This window comes from Equus asinus, chromosome 11, assembly GCF_041296235.1.
Source record: "Equus asinus isolate D_3611 breed Donkey chromosome 11, EquAss-T2T_v2, whole genome shotgun sequence".
Taxonomy (NCBI): domain Eukaryota; kingdom Metazoa; phylum Chordata; class Mammalia; order Perissodactyla; family Equidae; genus Equus; species Equus asinus.
The window spans coordinates 2,985,201-2,999,658 of NC_091800.1; the positions used below are offsets into that span (position 1 = coordinate 2,985,201).

At 37.9% G+C, this 14,458-nt stretch overlaps 1 protein-coding gene across 18 annotated transcripts in view; it reads right to left on the reverse strand.

Moving 5' to 3' along the window:
* PSPC1 (paraspeckle component 1) overlaps window positions 1-14,458 on the reverse strand; it is a 103,654-nt gene that overhangs the window by 10,582 nt on the left and 78,614 nt on the right. For 6 of the 18 annotated variants that reach the window (XR_011506814.1, XR_011506800.1, XR_011506802.1 and 3 more), the window contains 2 exons: window positions 2,227-2,314; window positions 1,130-1,297 (listed from right to left, as the gene is read on the reverse strand). The gene's annotated coding sequence lies outside the window, so the exon portion shown is untranslated. Of the gene's footprint in view, window positions 1-1,129; window positions 1,298-2,226; window positions 2,315-2,803; window positions 2,926-6,818; window positions 6,934-7,049; window positions 7,273-14,458 lie in introns of those variants that run through there. The other 12 variants (XR_011506813.1, XR_011506799.1, XR_011506801.1 and 9 more) reach the window with 6 other exon arrangements.

Sequence of the window (14,458 nt, forward strand, 5' to 3'; positions counted from 1 at the left end):
TGAGACCCCCACTGTTTCAAAGGATAACCACTGAATGCTTACTTTTGAAGTAAGAAACCATCATGTCACTTCCTTCTACTAGTATTAAATGCATATTTGGCATTTTATTAATCTTTTGTAAAATTAATGTCTTCCTGAAATGAACCAGTTTCTTTTCACTGACTAGAAAATAAAATCTGTAATGAAAAGCAGTTATTTTAAATAAACAGTACTCATTTTAACCAAAATTAACTTCAAAATCCTAAAGATCCAGAGGAATTTCCAAGACTGCAAAGTAACCACCTGAGCTAAAAGCTGACCCAACATACACAACAGTATGGAGATTCCTCAAAAAACTAAAAATAGAAACACCATACTACTGAGTATTTATCCAAAGAACTTCAAATCAACAATAGAGACTTATGCACTGCTATGTTCATCGCAGCGCTATTCACAATAACCAAGACATGGAAGCAATCCAAGTGCCCATCAACTGACAACTGGATAAAGAAGATGTGGTGTATGTGTATATATACAGATATATATACACAATGGAATACTACTCAGCCATAAAAAAGACAAATTCATCCCATTTGCAATATCATGGATGGACCCTGAGGGTATGATGTTGAGCGAAATAAGCCAGACAGAAAGACAAACACCACATGATTTCACTTGTGTAGACGATAAGCAAACACGGACAAAGAACACTTCAGTGGTTACCAAGGAAAGGGGGATCAGGGGAGGACCTGGAGTGAAGGGGACCACATGTGATGGACAAATAATATACAACTGAAATTTCACAATGTTGTAAACTATTACGACCTCAATTTTTTTTAAAATCCTAAAGATTCGATGAGAAATACACTTGACAAGATAAGATCTCTCTTTGATGACCACATAATTCCAGACTTGATCTGTGGCACAGTTAGGCTGTGTAGATCAGATTTTTTCCCCTGACGTGTAGATTCTGAGATTTCTTCAAATTTTATTTAAGTGAGGGATGTACTTATAAAGCAATCTGGAAATTTAATACCAACACAATGTCGGCAATAAAGTAATTCTCTGTAAACATATTTCAAACGGCAATTCTGATTTTTTAATTAGTAATTCCCTAGGTCAGAGGTTCTCTAGTAGAAAGCAGAATTACCTGGAGGACTGTAAATAATGAGACATACTGCTGGATTCCACTCGCAGAGTTTCTATTAAGTAGACGAAGAGGGGACCTGAGACTGTGCATTCTTAAAAGGTTCCCAAGTGATAACGACGCTGGTCTAAGCTGCCTGGAGAACTGCTACCCAATGTTCGTTTTCTAGAGCTGGATAATAGGATGCAAAACAGAACTGTCACATTTTTGTGCTGCGTGAGGTGTCAGATACTTTAAAAAAGTAAAACTTCTCAACAGTACGGTATCCCATCAGCGCTTCTCACACACCGTGCACCCAAGCCGCCTGGCGATCCTGCTCCAGTGGGCAGTCTGATTCACTTGGCAGCTGTGTGTCCTGACATTCTGCTCTGCCAAGAGCTCTCAGGCAATGCTGCTGCATCTGGCCCCCGGACCACACTGGCAGCAGCCAGAACAGAATGTTTATCATCAACAGGTCAGGTGGTTAGGGAAGACACAGATGTCAAACAATACTTTCTGAATCTATTAGGATGATGATAATTCTCTCCTAAAGATCACATAATGTAAAAGTTTCTATGAAATTTTATGTTTAACCTGACAAAATAATAGAAAAATTATTACCCTCTACAATACGGTGGAAAACAGGAAGGGAGCAATAGAGCTAGTACTCCTAGCGTGGCTCTGATTTTATATTAAACCATTTTTAAGATTATACACTTTCTAAAGAACATGAGACTAAAATTTTAGGCATGGGATCACTAAAAACCAAGAGGAAATTTTTTTTTCCCTAGTAAATAAGACCTGTTTACTATGTCATTTCTGCTCAGTCCAGTTTTACCTAAAGACAAATCAACCAGGATACATATTATTACCAGTGAGGAAAGATGAGGGCAAGTTGGAGTAAGCAAACTGTAGCCTCCAGCCCTGCTCAGAGGAAGGGTAGTGCCACTGGGCCCCAAGCAGAGGCTTTAACTGCCGCGGAAGCCACTCACTGATGCTCCACTAACTCAAAACACAGGGACACTTACAGACATGTGTTAAGTCAATCACGTCAGCTTCGGGAAGAATGACGGAGGAAATGAAGGAGCAAGGAACCAGCTGTATGACAGACGCTGACTGACCTGAAAGGAAACAGGACTCCAGCACGTGCTAGTCTCTAAACTGGAAGCCAAATTTCAGGGAGCTTCATCCATGTTTTCTTTTATCCTCCTAGAAATACAATAAAATCAGATTTAGCCTTTTTAAAACCAGCTACAATAATCAACAAAAAAAAGTGCTAACTCATTTCTTAAAGTTCCTAACAGTACAGTTTCCAGTAAGGTGCCATTTAAAGTCTTTACCTCGTTTGATTACTTCCATTCAGTAAGGATTTTCCTTTTAATTCATTTCCTCAAATCAGATCAACTTAAAATTCAGCTCAATTTTATGTTTTGGCATTAAACACTATTAAATCCTAAACACTAAATCGTCAAGTCTACTAATGATCTTAAAATATTGAAGTCTATTTTGCTAAATCCTTTTTTATTGCCATAAGTAGACGCTCCTGTCTGGGCTGTTGGTCCCTCAGCACACCACAGCTCAAAACCTTGGAATCCAAAACCCTGATTCCTACTGTTATCTACAAAATGTTATTCTCTTTGTACCCAGGCAGAGTGCACAAATGTCTGCTGTGCCAAAGCAGAAAAGGCTTTTACCTACCTTACTAATACCTTGGGCCAATATTCTCCAAAGAGAGTGCATGCACACCCCAGATTTTTCATTGGGGTAAAGGTTTATGCTTATTGCTGTCATCCTTATAAAATGTGTGTTTTATAGAGTACCTGAAATATTAGTACAGTAGTACACAATTATAATTTTAAAATACACAGATTTGTGCTCAATTTTTTAAGCTCTTAGGGGTACACATGACCCCAAAATACTGGAAATAAATACCCTACATTAGTATTGCTTTCAAAACCCATTTGAGTCAAAAATTCACTTGAAAATTGAAGTATGAACCTCCCCTCCAAAACTTTGAATGCAAAAACATGTATATAAAATTCTGCATGTAATTTAAGGGAATTCATAGATTCCTCTAATACATCTCAATGATCCAACAGGACCCATGGTCCCTGTTATAAAACCTGAAATATTTTTTCAAATAAGTCATACCATAAATTAACAAAAGATTCTATTTTATATATTCCCACCTGTAACCTGCATTCTGTCTGCATGTGATACTTGTTAGGTATCTGCTCCCAAAGTTATCAGCATTCTTAACTTGGTTTTACAAATTTGTTACTTCTATATATATTGCCTTGGGTAAAGTTAAGGCTGACAAAAAAAAGGAACCATAAACCAAACTGGACAACTGGTTACCTAATTTTTAACAACACAATAATACTAGGACTGCTAAAATTTTTAAACAAGTCTACTCAACCTTTCAAGAATGTCAACCTGCAATTTACAAAGCATTAACCAAACTGAAACCTAGAAAGGTTATCTCTGCAGAATTTAGCCGAGTTCTAAAGGGTGGCTCATCTTAATACCTGAAGTCAATATTCAAAAACCACCACTAAAGTTCTGTTTAAAATAAGTGACTAGGTTTATTGGACACAAGAAATAATCAACATTATCAAACAATTCTGATGAGCTACTGCACAGCAACCTCTGTTCAATGACAGTCATAATCTGGATTTCAAACTCTGTGAAGTCCTGGTACATGGATACACAAAAACAGAAGGACTTCAGTACTTTCTGGTCCTGAAGCATAGCTGTCTCCATCAAAGGGGTACTATCAAACATGAAAAAAAAATCAACCAATAATTGAGTTAAAACAAAAGGTCTCCCTTATAACTACAAGACAATATGACACCACCTTGGACAAAAGTGGCATGTTTTTAATTAGTTTTAGGATGAAAGTGGGTAAGAACTGTGTGTAAGTTAATGTTTGATTTTACCCTCCCATGCCAAAACATTTGAAATTAAGAGTGAAAGACAGCTCTTCTAACCACACATTAAGATTTTTCATATAATCGCAAATGTAAATAGCCAATACCACTCCACATATACTTTCCTGATGACTTTTCTTAAAGAATAAAACATTAAAGATACAGAAGGCCCATTCTTAACAGTCAACTATACCAATGTACTAACATTCCCCGTTCTCCCACCTTTGAGTGAGAAGACATCCTTTTCCACCGAGTACACGAGGCTACTAGTATTCATATATTACCTATAGTTTGTATTATGTAATATATAAATTATAAATTTAAAAATTATATATTTAAAAAATTTAAAAATATTAAAAAATTTATATATATAAATTATACATAAAAAATTAAAAGCACATTCTAAGAAAGGAGTGTATAAAATATGAATAGCGTGTAATCCAACAAGCATGGAGGACAAATAGCACTCTACAAAGTTGTTCAAATTACAACATATGAGAAATAGGATTTTAATAATGGCTCATGTTGAAAAACATCTTGCCAGAAACCAAACTAAAAGGTCATGATTTCCTCTTAAGCAGCCTCTTGTGGTACTGAACATAAGGAAATCACATTCATTAGCATGCTCAACAGCAGGAATTCTCCTTCTTAGAACCACGTTCTTCAGTTTGCAGGAATGGGGGGTGGAGGAGAGGGAATTTCCATGTTATCACACGTTACCATCAGAGAAACATTATACAGAAGTGTTCACAACTGAATTTGACCTTTTACTTTCATGACAAACTTCAATTATGGTAAATAACTTGCATCTTGTAGGAGAAATATTTTGCAAAAAGCAAAACTCCATAATATAAACAATCAATTCTGGATGCCCATCATCATCTGGCTTTTCAGAATTCTAATAAAGCTATCCATGCTTTTTTTACATCATAGTTTATGGATGGATCAATGAGTTTTACATCAGATAGCAACGAAACCACACAACCTAGTTATAAATAGCAATGGAGTATGGTGAGTAAGGGAAAGGCAAAAGTACTTCACACACAGACACAAATCTGAATGTCCAAAAGTATATGAAAAGATGCTCAGGGGCTGGCCCCGTGGTGGAGTGGTTAAGTTGGTGTGCTCCACGTCAGCGGCCCAGGGTTTCGCCAGTTTGGATCCTGGGGGTGGACATGGCACCGCTCATCAGGCCACGTTGAGGCGGCATCCCACATGCCACAACTAGAAAGACTAAAAAAAAATATGCAACTATGTACTGGGGGAGTTTGGGGGGGGGGGAGTAAAAAAAAAAAAAAGGAAGATTGGCAACAATTGTCAGCTCAGGAGCCAATCTTTCAAAAAAAACAAAAAGGCGCTCAACATTGGAAGTTACTAGGGAAATGTAAATTAAACCACAATGATATACCTATACACACTCACTATAATGGCTAAAACTAACAGGACTGACAATAGCGAGTGATGACAAGGATGCAGACCAAGAGTAATCATATACACTGCTCATGGGAGTATCAAGGACACTGTGGCAAACTGTTCGGCAGTTTCTAAGAGAAATACATATACCCTCTACTCAGCAATTCAACTCCCAAATATTTTCCCAAAGGAAATGTGTAAATAACTTCCACAAGAACGTTCACAGCAGTTTTATTCATAATAGCCCCAAAGCTGAAACTACTCCAAGAGTAGATCAATAGGAGGCTGGACAAACAAAATGTGGCATACTTGTTCAATAGCATACTATGCAGCCATACAGAACCAACCACGGATATAGTTGATAGCAACTATAGCAATAACAACACAGAGGAATCTCAAAAACACTACGTGAGAAGCGAAAGAAGCCAGAGGAAAAAGTACACACTGTAAGATTCCATTCACATGAAGTTCAAAAATAGGCAAAACTAATCTATGATGATCAAAATACAACAGTGGTTGCCTCTGATGTAGGACAGACTGACTGGAAGGCAGCTTATAAGATCTGAAGTTTATGAAAACTGAGGATGTCAAACCAAACAAAACTCACAAATTTTCAGTAAGTGACAGGCTAGTCCAAAATTTTAAAAAGCAGGATTTAAAGTGTTTTTAAATTAAAGAATCAGAAAACAAAATTAATGCAGCAACTCAAAAATAAGTATGTAAAATAAGGTCATGTTCAGGTAAGAATCATTTATCATTTATAAATATTAAATAACACTGAAATCTAGACAATATTGAAAAAATGCAACTGTTTTTTTTTAGCCACAAGGCACTTTTTTTTCAGTTTTATTGAGGACAACTAGATTTTTCAGGAAAATAATTTACTGATATATAAGCCATCTTTTTCTCCAAAGGTCATAATTACCGTAGTTATTAAAAGAAATGTAAAATTCAGCAAAGACTCATGAAATTTAACGAAGTACAAAGTAATTTTATCCAACATAATTAATGACTTCTCAGAAAAGTTGAAATTGACTCAGTTTCAAGGGCCAGACCTATATGCATTTGCTATATTTGCAAGGCAATCACGATGAGGTAAGAGACGGCTTGGGAGTGAGACGCCACTTTCCAATCTTAACTCTGTCCCCAGGTTCACACAAAGGCATTTCAACATTCTTTATTTTTTTAAAGGCCGGCATTAGCTTCTTGTGACTACCTACAATTTCTTAAGTGTCCCTCCCCCTCAAAAGTCAAACAAAACCTATCCTTGATCATTACACGATCAGGGTTAAGTTTTCAATAACAACTTCACCTAGAGTAACAATAAAGTGCATTTTTAGTTCAAGATAACATGACTACTAGAAACTTACCTGTAGAGCCTCCATTATTTTCTTTAAAAGTTCAATATCTCAAGTAAATTATTGCCACATCAAAGAATTCCAGTTATTTAATGTATCAACCATTTTCACATATAATGAAAAGGCACTGGAAACAAATTACCAAATGACATTCAACAGTTTATTTTTCACCATATACTTAAAAACACTTAAAAATAACATCTACTGTTACTTACTTTGAAAATACCATGTAAATCAACTTACTAGGAAAGACATGTCTTGCAGAATCCATTATATATTCATGTGCAGTAAATACTATCACAATGCTGTACTGGGAAGAAATCACTCAAACATCAAACAAGTGTAATCTGCAGTGTTATGACCAGCATCAGTCAGGATCCTCTTTTACCCAGTGCTCCATCTACAGCAAGTCCTCCTCACTGGGGTACACTATGTCTGAATTAGAAGTGTATTCCAAAAACGGTATCTACATGAAAATACATTAAGGAAGTTAAATGTTTTAATGCTTTGTCTTTTTTTTTTTTTTTAAAGATTTTATTTTTCCTTTTTCTCCCCAAAGCCCCCTGGTAGATAGTTGTGTATTTTTAGCTGTGGGTCCTTCTAGTTGTGGCATGCGGGATGCCGTCTCAGCATGGGCTGATGAGCAGTGCCATGTCCACACCCAGGATTCAAACCAGTGAAATCCTGGGGCGCCGAAGGGGAGCGCGTGGACTTAACCACTCGGCCATGGGGCTGGCCCCTTAATGCTTTGTCGTAAACACAAGTTGCCAATTTCCCTTAGAAACAGGGAATGGAAGTCTAAAAATCAAAAGGGCGGTTAGCAAAGAATGTCACATTTTAAAAATGCACAAAATTTCCTGTTTATTACCACTGGGTTTGAGAAATTCAGTCTGTACAAACCAGATTAACAGAAAACAAAAAGACATTCAAAAATCCATAGAACAGTCAAAAATCTAACTTGTCAAACTTTTTGCGCCTCTGCAACATTTGTAAATACAACATACTCCCAACAGCAAAAGTTCTGGATGCCTGTGCTGTGCCTCATTGGAGCCCAAGAGGACTTCACGTAGCCCCTTGGCAAGGCGTAACAGGATCTCCTAAACGGTGTGTGAACCTTAGAAGGACTACATGCAGTTTCTTTTTTAGATCATAAATGTAATCTGCCATTTTCAGTCACCATGCAGGGCTTATAAAACATTCCCAGTAATTTTCCATCGACTACACACAACTTTGAGACAAAACTGTATGGTATCTCATACAGTAACTGTAAGAAATCTCATTTTGATTCTAGTAACTTCAGTGTGACTTTAGAAAAACTACCTGTTCACTGATTCAACAAAAATGTAGTAAGCACCTGTACCAGAGTTCCTGTCCCTTAGGTAATTCACAATAGCATATCTCAGAGGGTCCAAAAATTGTGTATTAGATAAGAATCATTCAATTCTAACAGGAACAATTAGAATTTTACTGAAAATGTTCACACACTAACGTGTAATCAACTATTACTATAGTACTACAAGAAAGAGTAGGCAGGCTTTTAAACAGATTCCCCAATAAAAAGTCTGGAATGGAAGGCACAAACTATGAGGGCATGTCACTACTCAGACAAAACAGAAAGTGGAAATAAGTCAGGAGTTTTGACCATTCCAAATTGTTTTTTCAATGTGTCTGATTATCTTATCCCCATATGACTGAAAAGTGGGAAACTTAAAATTATATCAACGTTAAAAATCAGAATCGAGTTTCTAACTTCCCAAGAGCTATTTCCTTCCTGCAATTCAGTGGGTTTCATAGGCAACCTCATTTTGTGTTTGAGGGCATTTTTCCCCCCGAGCTTTCATCAATGTTATACACCAACATACTCTATTTATGACCATTAATGGTTTATCTGTTTATTCTCTCTCACTTCTTTCTCTCCCTCTCCTGTTTCGTACCTATCTATGCTATCAAAAATCATTGCAGACCAAGCCACCATTACTTCTCACCTCTCTTTATTGGTCTAATTGGTGGCCTGCTTTTATTCTGGCTCTCCTTCAGTCAAGGCTCCATGAGTACCTAAAATTCTTTTTTAAAACATAAACTAGATCACATCACTACCAGGCTGCCCAAGCCTTTCCAACCATGTCACATTTCATCGAGAAAACAGTCTCAACTATCTACCATGGCATACGCAGTTCTGCATCTTGCACTCTCAACGAGGCAGTACTCCTCGCAAGGGGGAAAAAAATCAGCTGGAGATGGAAATAGCGGAGGGCAAAAAGCTTAGCTCTTTTTACATATAAAGCTCATTTAAGAGCTAGACTGAGTACAAAACAGCTATCTGTGGTGTTAAAATTTCATTGGCAGAGGGGTAAATTAGAAAAAATGAAAACAGGGGTTGATACACACCCTTGCCTCATTCCCTCAATTCCAGCCACGACACTTTCCTCTCGCTTCCTTTAAATGATAACCACCTCAGCTTGGGCTGAGGTCACCTTCGACACCTCCAATTTTGCCAGTCCCCTCCTTTTGATCATTCAGGTATCACCCAAAACGTCTCCTCAGAGAAGCCTCCCCTGACCATCCTCGCTAAGACAGACATGTCTGTCTGCAGCCCAGTCATATATGCTCCTGGCTGTATCCCCAGTGCCTGGACAGTCCCTAGAACTGCCACAGTATGTGCTCAATAAATATTTCTTAATAAGTCTAATAACTACAATAGCTCATGAAACAAAACAATGTTTATTCTCTGGTCACACTTCGGAGAGATTAATACTTCACAACTACGATGAATACTGAAGTATAACACGGAATAAATGACCCCTGATCAAGGAGAGGTCCATTTTTTCAAATAGCAAACTGCAGTCACCCAATTCCTTGGGTAGACAATGTATATTAAAGTTACTATGTTAAGAGACATAAATTTTTTAATTAAAAAAATCATCTTGTGGGGCCAGCCTGGTAGCATAGCAGTCACGTTCGCACACTCCACTTCAGCAGCCAGGGATTCACCAGTTGAGATCCTGGGCGCGGACCTACACATCACTCATCAAGCCATGCTGTGGCAGGCATCTGACACAGAGGAGGATGAACACGATGTTAGCTCAGGGCCAGTCTTCCTCAGCAAAAGGAGGATTGGTGGTGAAAGTTAGCTCAGGGCTAATCTTCCCCAAAAAAAAAAATCATTTTGCCATGATGTCATCAAATTTAAATAATTCACTGAACAACAAACCATAATCCTTTGGGAATATACACAAGTGTTTTTAATATTTTATTAATTCTAAATAAAGGTAATCTATACAGCTCATAGCCTCCATCCTTTTTGGTTTGTAAAGGAAGTATATTTCCCCCTCCAGTATTTCCAAATAATGCAAGATTTGAAATTCAAAGTGAAATTATAATTTGAACACCAAAGACAGGAATTCTTCTAGAAGAAAGACTTTATGGTTCTTCCTATTCTTGATATTTAAGACATGAAATTCAAGTTAGCTATCTGGGCACAGCAATGTTTAATAATGCCCAATCTCAGCAATAAAGAACCGTAGAATTTTTCTTTTCTTTTTGAGGAAGATTAGCCCTGTGCTAACATCTGCCAATCCTCCTAGTTTTTGCTGAGGAAGATTGGCCCTGAGCTAACATCCATGCCCATCTTCCTCTATTTTATATGTGGGACACCTGCCAGAGTGGTCCACACCCAGGATGAAAACCAGCAAACTCCAGGCCACCAAAGTGGAACACACAAACTTAATCACTGCGCCACCAGGCTGGCCCCTGCAGAATTTTTTAAATAGAAGACTTCCAAGTTTGAATTTTATGCCCTGTTTCTCTTTCTTATGAAGGAAAAACTAAGCCATTTTTATACTCAATGTAACATCTCCCATAAAGCAAATTGTTAATGTTCAAGTCATTTAAATACTGTAACATATTGATAACTCTAAGACATTAATACAATTTATTTCTTGAAATCAGGATCTATTTACTGTAATCTAATATTTAAAGCACAAGACTTTAATTCCTGGAATTATCATTAGCCAACTTTAGACTTCAAAGCTCTCCCAAAATCAAAGATAAGATTTCTATTCCTAAACTTTGACTATTACCTGCAACATTCTCATCAGTTTTTATCAACATCTGATCTTTTTTGTTTGAGAAAGATTAGCCCTGAGCTAACTGCTGCCAATCATCCTCTTTTTGCTGAGGAAGACTGGTCCTGAGCTAACATCCGTGCTCATCTTCCTCTACTTTTTATGTGGGATGCCTACCACAGCATGGCTTGACAAGCGGTGCCACGTCCGCACCCGGGATCCAAACCGGTGAACCCTGGGCCACGGAAGCAGAACGTGTCAACTTAACCGCTGTGCTACGGGGCTGGCCCCTCAACATCTCATCTTTATTGACTTTATTTGGTTGGGGACTGCAGGCAATAAAGTTAAATTTTCATTGTCCATAATTAGGACAGGCAGCAAGTAAAAAAACTTTAAAAATATACATACCCAGTGACCAAGCAATTCAACTGGTAGAAATTTTATCCTATAGAGATATTCACACACATGCTCCATAACATGTCCAAAGACATACCCTAGGGTATATATATACACACACACAATTTACCTGGAACAATCTCCAAAATAGAGTATTGTAAGGAAATTAGCAAATGGTAAAAGTGTGTACAGTGTGCTAGCATATAAATTAAGAATGTAAACAAATATGCCTGTGAATGTACAGAAACTTCTGGAAGGATACACAAGAAATTACTAACAATGGTTGCCCTTGGACAGAGAATCTGCGTGACTGGTAGATAGCATAGAGTAGTTTACTTTCTCTACATACCATTTTGTATTTCCACATCTGTGCACCAGATGCTTGTTATTCAAAAAGTTCAAAAATATATTGAATTACTTTATGCATTGATAATATCTGAAGACTAGTTGATTTTTATTAGGCATTAATCCTTTGTAAAGTACAATGGTGTGGTAAGGATTATTTCTAGATCTCAAAAAAGGATCTGAATGATGGCTATTATATAGAGCCTATTTAGGTAATTTTAAGTTTGAGGAATAAGGGAACAGGTGTTAGTCGACCTCTGGTTTCCATACTTTCTCATGCTAGCCATTGACCAAGTATGAAAAAAATGAATCATGTTCAATCAATGTCCATTTCTGTAATATGCTTGTTTCTGTGACTATGAACACAGCTGCGGTGTTCTCTGGAGCTCCAAAGGCCTGGATGTACTCCAGTATGAGACTTGCTTCAGCAGGCCCTTCAAGGTCTACCTAAATAGCCCCATGTTTAGAGGGCATTTCAGCTCCTAACCTATACAGACTTCACACTGGTTAACTATTTGCGTCTCATACTTCCATTTATTGATTGCTGCTAACTTTGGTGACGACAATCTAAGTTCTTCATCAGAGACCTTTTCCAAAGCATCATGATTTTCTATGCTGAACACCCTTTCTACCTGTCAAGGGCCTGAAGCCTTCCATCTGGACCTTCAAGCTCGAACTGCTCTTGAAAAGTTGATAGCACCAAAATTACCTGCCATTTGGTTCAAAAACAGTCACCCTTGCCTTCTTTTGCAAATAACCACCCCCCCCATCCAATTAACCACCAAGTCCTGACCATTTCATAACTGATGTCTTGATTTCAACTCTTCCTCTCCAACCGTACTACCGTATCTTAACTGGTTTCCCTGCCAGAGGTCTGAGTTACTACAAATGCATCCTTCCCACAATCTAGTCAACCTTCTGGAAACAGAAATCTGACTACCATCACTCTGTTGCCAAAAAGCTCCTAATGGTTCCTTCTCATACAGTAAGATCTCTGATTAGTTTTCCAGTCTCATTTTGTTTTGTGCCTATTTATCTGCTCCCAGTCTTTGTTCATAATGGGCCCTCTCTGATAGCCCCTGCTCCCAAAGACAAGATATAACATCTTGAAGATGATACTCAGGCATTTCTACCTCCCCAAATCCTTGGACACACTTATTAAGATATGCAATTCCTCTCCTTTTGCTCTGAATGGTCCTCTAATCCTCCCACAGCTAAGCAAGAACATTCTCACTTGTCCTATGCAAATCCTTCCCAATTAGTTTATCTCATATTCCTTTCTCTTCTCCAAACTCCCTACAACATTGAATTTTTGACAACAGGTTTCATGTGTAACATGTCAAGTCACCCAAGTATACCTAGCACTGCCACTGCCCTGTACAGAGCAGGTAACTTTTTCAAATGCGTAACGGGATACTAGGTTGGTTACTGCATTGTGATGCTCCAACACGCTAATCATGACAAAACGCACTCTTTATTTAATAAGATTCCAAGACTTATTTTGTATTCACATTTGCTTTCTTGTATTTTTCCTTTCTTCTGCCTGCCTCCCAATTCATGTAAATGTAATGCAAGTCTCAAACTGATTATTAAAAGGTGTGACCCAGGAGCCATGACAGCAGCATAGTGGTTAAGTGTGCGCCCTCCCCTGTGGTGGCCCAGGCTTCACGGGCTCAGATTCCCGGTACAGACCTACACACTGCTCTCATCAAGCCATGCTGTGCTGTCGTCCCACAAACAAAACAGAGGAAGATGGGCACGGATGTTGGTTCAGGGCTAAACTTCCTCAAGCAAAAAGAGGAGAATTGGCAACCGATGTTAGCTCAAGGACAATCTTCCTCACCAAAAAAAATAAATAAATAAAATAAAAAGGTGCTACACCTAGTGATGTTTATTACCATCCTATTTTCCCTTAGGTCTTTTCTGCATTGTATTATAATTATTGGGCTAATTGTATTCTAACCTCTGCCACTAGAGTCTAGAGTTTCTCAACAGGAGTACCTCATCTACCCCACACTGGGTGCCTTAATATTAAATGAAGCAAGACCTGCTGAATGCAGGTGATATTCCACAACACTCATATCTACTGGAGAATTAGCTACTAATAATCTACGACCACTTCTACTGTATACTAACCTGTGCTGTTCCAAAATGTAATGATATAATCCCTTACAATTCACTCATAGGCCCTATATTTTTTAAAAATCATTTATTTTATTGCCCAAATGCAGTGTTAGCATATACCCGTATCATGATAAACAAAACACGTACACTGAATTAGCATTTTAATACCTGAGTTACTTTTTAACGATGAGAGAAGACTCTTTAAAAAGAGCAAAACTCATTGTAGTACTAGCACCCATGCTACTTTGTGCGTGAGAGAGAGCCTGAGTGTGTGCTCACCCACTATCCAAAAGAAAATAACTATTAAAGGAGAAACAGGAAAAGAATTATAGTCAAAATGAATTCTCACGTATTCATTTAAAGATAATCCAGCCAAGAGCCCACACAATCGAGAAGAGCACTGAAGTCCTAAGGGGTGGGATGTTGCTGCAGCTGTTGTAGACAGCAACAACTCAGACTGCAGCAGATAAGGCAGGCCTCCAGAGGGAAGCCTGGGATGAGGGGAGGAGCTAAAGAAAGACAGGATGATGAAGAGCACAGAAAATTAAGGAAAGGTCAAAGATACTGAGTGCTGAGGAAAAATTCATGAACAATACACAAAATAGTTCAAACAGCTAATTAATGGTCTTAAAAACCAATTGTCTTTCCACACTATTAAGTATAAAGATAGAAAATTTAACATGGTTCAAGTAAATGTATTAAAATATATTTACATTTCACAAA